This window comes from Solanum tuberosum, unplaced genomic scaffold (genome assembly GCF_000226075.1).
Source record: "Solanum tuberosum cultivar DM 1-3 516 R44 unplaced genomic scaffold, SolTub_3.0 scf00784, whole genome shotgun sequence".
NCBI lineage: Eukaryota > Viridiplantae > Streptophyta > Magnoliopsida > Solanales > Solanaceae > Solanum > Solanum tuberosum.
In genome coordinates, this window is record NW_006239689.1 from 48,180 (window position 1) to 54,043 (window position 5,864).

The window sequence follows — 5,864 nt, forward strand, 5'->3', positions numbered from 1 at the left end:
TAAATAATAGGGGTAATATGAGTATATTACCTTTGAATATATTAAATTTAATTCTTTGAAAAATGTATTAGATATTGAATAATATTTTATGCCGGGTAAAATATACACAAACAGATAAATTATCTCTTGATTTTTCAAAGCGAACAAGTATTGTTGGACAACTACATTTAGTACAGTGGACAAGTAAAAATGAACGGAAGGGAGTAATTAATTAACAATTCTTGACTAATTAGAACCAAAGTTGGACCAAAGAGTGGGAGAGTCCAATAGTTAAATTTCCCAGAAGTTACTTCATCAAAGAATTTAATATTTTCTTCATCAAACGCCTTTTATTAATAACATGAACGTACTACTATAAATATAGAGCAAGGATGCACCATATTTTCACACACAGCTACAAAAATATTATAATATCAGATTATTATCTCCAAATTTGAGCAAATTTTCATCAAAAATGGCAAGAGGTCTCAATATTTTTGCAGTGCTGATCGCGGTCAATGTCTTATTAAGCTCTTCACTTTTCCTTAACAGCGAAGCTCGTCCTCTCAACGTTGTTAATGTTGATGGATTATATTTCGAAGCAATCAAGACAGGAGGACCGAGTTCGAGGGGAGAAGGACACAAATACAGAGATGCTTCAACTCTTGGAGGAGTCAAAAATTCTGGACCTAGCCCTGGCATGAACCATTAATTAATTATTATTGGTTAATCTAAGCTAGTATTATTATTAATAGTTTGCTGATTATTGATTTAATTACTTAATTCATTACTTGTAACAATTTTTATTTCTTCATTTTTTTCGGTTTTAAGTATTATAAGTTGTAGTGCATTGTACGAGAATTTTGTAAAAAAATTTCGTTTAATTGATTATGGATTTACAGGAATAAAGTACTGGCCTCTATAGATGCAACTAATAATTCACACAATATCAATTCTATTGAAAATTTGAAACTCATATGTTATGGTGAAAGTGGATGTTGACAGATACAATATAATTAAGCAAATATATGAAGAGTTTTTACGTTAAAGTTTTAACAAATGTTAGAATTTTAAATTCAAAAGTGCAATGAATTTAACGATAAATTTTTTAAAAGTGAACCCAATGCATGCATCACGTTTAAAATTAATCTGCCTTTATTTCCAGTTATCAAAGCAATGACATTGGAGAAGGGTGCATAAATTTCCTAAGTAGTGACCCAATGGAGAGAATATTGATGTATTGTTTGTCTCGTTATATAGTTTTGGACAATATCGTACTGCATTTGACTATTGCTGAATTCGATGAACTTCTATGAAAATGTGAAATTAAAATTATCTGTTACTATGAATTTTAAGCCGGCATGCAATATTCATCACGTGATTAAAATTGAATTATTTTACTTTCACTTTTTTTGACTCACTTTGAATACTACATTTAGCAAGATTATTCTGCATGCATCAACTGGCTGCCCTGCCAAACAGAGAGACCATACCAAAGAAATATCATTCTTAATTTTGACACATATATTATTAAATTTTACTAATTTAAGAGCTAGTAATTATTTAGATACACTTTAGTTTGTAATATTACGAATTTTACCTGATTTTGGTGCGTCCAGATACGTTCAGATACATATATCTCAAGATACATGGAGTCAAAATTATGTATAATTTATTCTAGATACACGGTATGCAAGTGGAGTCGCATGTATATGAAATACATAACAAATTTCGCTCGTCTTTCTCCCTAGTTTAGTGTATCTAGTAGCAAAAATGCATGCATATAGATATATCTTGCTCAATATATGTAGAAGTTCTTAATTAGTGGTCAAACACGTAATATTAAATTTCATCGACAAAACTTAATACCAATTTATCCAGAGGATTCAGTGGGCAGGTCAATAAGAGTTAACAGTATAAAATATTCTACTCCTCTGTTTTTTTATAAAACAAAGTTGAATATTTATTTATAAGAGAAGTAATAAATAAAGAAATTAATGGACATTGCTACTAGTCCACTTTGCATTTTTAGGGGTACCACCAAACCATATTACATAGTGGCTGCATATTAATGCTTTACGTAAGCTAGTATTTAGTATGCCAGCAAATTAAACCAGAAAAAGTGAAAGTATTTTTTTTTAAAATGTTTAAAGGTTAAAGAAAAGTAATGACCTTTTGCATTCGTCGGCGAATTTAAGATTTTCATTAAAGGGTGTCAATTATTATAGTAAAAATTATAACAAGGATATTGTAGAGCCTTAACACATGACCTCAACCTTCAACTTGTTTCAAGATATGTCAACAGTACTTGTATATATATATATATATATATTTCTTAAAACAAAATTTGGCATGTATATACAATATAATTTTCCGGTGAAAGAGTGTCGCTTGACACCAATTACCAAGGGTGGGTCCGGCCTGTTTGCATCAATTTCTAAACGCAAGTAGAACGTTAGGTAACTACGTCTCATCTCATAACTAATATAACCGATTTTGTTAATCAAAGTTAAAATATGTATATCACTTAACCATGGTAATTAAGATATATAAATCATACGTACATTGATTTAGGCGGGGTAAATACTCGATGCAAGTAAGTTTTTTAACTATTTTGGACTAGAAATTAACAACCCACATATGACTAATAAGAACTAAATTGGGACTGGAAAAAGCGCAAAAATTCCAATAGTCAGCTTCACAGAAATTGCTTCAAACACCATCCCATTCAAAAAAAAATCAGACTCAATTACATGGCACTTTCTTAATTCCTAGAAGGCTAGCTATTATTATCTATAGGAAATTTTATGGAAAATACTGAATCACGAATATTAGGGAATTTTTCAAAGCTTGAGGCATGTATTCCTCATCAGAATTCAATAAGCTCTTGTAGTTTAAAACTAGAAGCCAAAAATTATCAAAAATTAAATCAAAATGAGCTTTTTTTCTATGTTATCTCATAAAAAGAAGAATTTTTATGTGTTCTTTGTTTCTTTCTCATCATCCAAGAAAGGAACTTGAATGCATATTTATATTAAAAAAACCTCTCATTAGAATGGTCAACACCAACTATCATATTAATGGCAAATAAAGAGGATTAAAGTTCAATCAAGAAGCAAAATAATATGTTACTCCCTCTGTTTTTATCATTGTACGTTTATTTAATGTTCTCTTGAGGTCAAATTTTTAATAAATAATAAATATACTTGTTGAAAGTCTAAATCAAACACTAATTCATATGAAATTTTGCCAAGTGAAATAAAAAAATATTTTCATATTCTCTTATAGTCGGTAAAGACTATATTTCCAATGAAATACATTATAATTTATATATATTGGATGACTATTTCAAATTTTTGAGCTTGAAATTGGAGCCAATATTTCAATATGAATTAATCCAAAATCTGAAAATTTAATTTTTTTTACCTTAATTTCCCTATATGTTTTAATGGAATGTTTTATTAACTTTCCTTGATAAAATTTGTTGAGATTCAAGACAATTTTCTATTTTTCTTCTCTATCTTTTATTGTTTGTTTGTTTGTTAAAATTTCTTTTTGAAGATCAGATTTTATAGAGTACAATGGTGAAAATAATTAATTAATATGAAATAATAGTGAATATGAATTAATCTATTTTTCCATTCATTTTTACTTGTCATTATTTGGATTTAACACCACTAATAAAAAAATAATGATTGACATAACTATTAACCATAATATCTTTATTAATTGATGTCTTGAAAATTAATTGGAAAATAAATAATTAATGTTAAGGGACAAAATATAGAAAATTGAATAACTTTCTCTGAAAAAATTACTATTAGTTATTTGACTATTTGAAATATTAACTCTGTAAATACCTCACTGTATTCACTGATTTGGAGTGCAGATTTGAGTGGAAGTTTTGGGAAGAAAACAGTGTTTTCATAGATCAAACCCACGAAGGTTTGAACCTGAAATATTCTACTTTGATTTTGGGTGGTGGAGAAGTTTTATTGCTCGTAGCTCCGATTCGCTTCCATAAAAATAAAAGGTAAACCTTAGTATTTTTCTCTATTGTTTAAGCTTTATATGCGTCTAGATTCTTATATTTGAAATTTTCAAATCTCGTTGTTTATACTAAAAATTTCTTGATTTTGTGCTAGTCTATGCTTTAAAATTAGCCATCAGTTTAATCATTATGATTCATAAGATCAACACTTAGTGTAAATCGGCTCCAATACATGACTATACCAAATCTTACGCTAAAAAAGAAGATTCTTTTTTATACTAACTCCAGCACATTATACCAAATTTTGCACGAAAAAAGAATATTCTCTTTATATTCTTCCTTTTCTTTAATATTATATTTTTTTATTTCATTTATTTTCTTTTTTCATAAAACAAAAAAAAATCTATTTTCACATATTCACCCTATAATAATTTATATTCTTTTCTTATATAGTCATTCAGTACAAATTATTATGTACCATAATTTTTTACATAATATACATTGCTAGCTAATATTATAAATTATATGTAATAATGAATAATATAAATAAAAGTGAAATTATCGAAATATGGCAACTTTAAGATCTAAAAATTAATATCATAAAAATGATTTAAGTGTAGTAGGAATTTACAGATAAATGGGTCAAAGATCCAAAAATTTGAATCTCCAATTCGGGTACTTCAAATTTCAAAACCTCCTCTTTAGATTATTTCTTCATTATTGTTAGTTATTTTCATTGTCAGAATTTCAAATTTTACAAATAAAGCACCTAAGATATATTATCATAAAATTTCATCGGTAGAAACTGATTATGATTATTTTTTATTAAAAACATAAGTTGAAGAATTGGCTCTATTTCTACTAATAATTCATGTCAGGGCTAAGTTCAAAATTCTCGATTCCTTCAAGAGTATCTATTGATTTGTGTCTGCTTCCTTTCGAATTTGGTCCTGTTGTTTTTATTGCCTCAACATATAAGTCTTTCGGAAATTTAACATTCATAACTTTTTTCCTGATTTGATTCTTAGAAAAATTAAGAAGACGAGCTTCACTAATATTAAATAAAAATAACGAGCTCAAAAAAAAAAAATTGTGATGAAAATTGCGAAAAAATTGAGACCTCTAGCCATTTAGATGATCATTAGAAATGGCCAGAGGTCTCAAATTATTCACAATTTTCATTGTAATTTCTTTCTTTTCGTGCTTGTTATTTTTATTTTATATCAGTGAAACTCGTTTTGATCTTAATTTACCTGAGAATCAAATCATGAAAAATGTCATCAATGTTGAATTTCTAGAAGACTTATATGTTGAGGAAAAAAAAACAAGACCAAATTTGAAGGAAAGCGGACACAAATCAAAGGACGGTTTGACTCTCGGAGGAATCAAGAATTTTGACATAGCCCTAGCATCAAATTTGTCACGACCCAAATTCACAAGTCGTGATGGCACCTATGTTCCCAACCAATAGGTAAGCCAACCCAACATATTTACCAATTATGATTAACTAATGAGGTAAAAAGGTAAACAACGAGTAAAAATTCCAACACTAAGTTCTTTATAAATATGAGATGCGGAAAGCTAAAATACTACCCAAGAATTGGTGTCATAAGTACAAGAGCCTCTAAATATGATGCAAGTCTGAAACTAAATGACAATTCCAAACATAAGGGATATTCTGTCTGAATACTAAAATAACAGAATAAATAAAAGGTAGAGGGAGGTGTGGGCCACGGAACAGCCAAGCAGCTCACCACAACTCCAAGATACTCCAAGCTCGGACTCAAAAAGCTCCACGAGATGTGCTCGTACTCGAAATCGAATCTGCACCACAAAAGAGTGCAACAAGTGTAGTATGAGTACGAAACCACGTGTACCCAGTATATCTCATAGA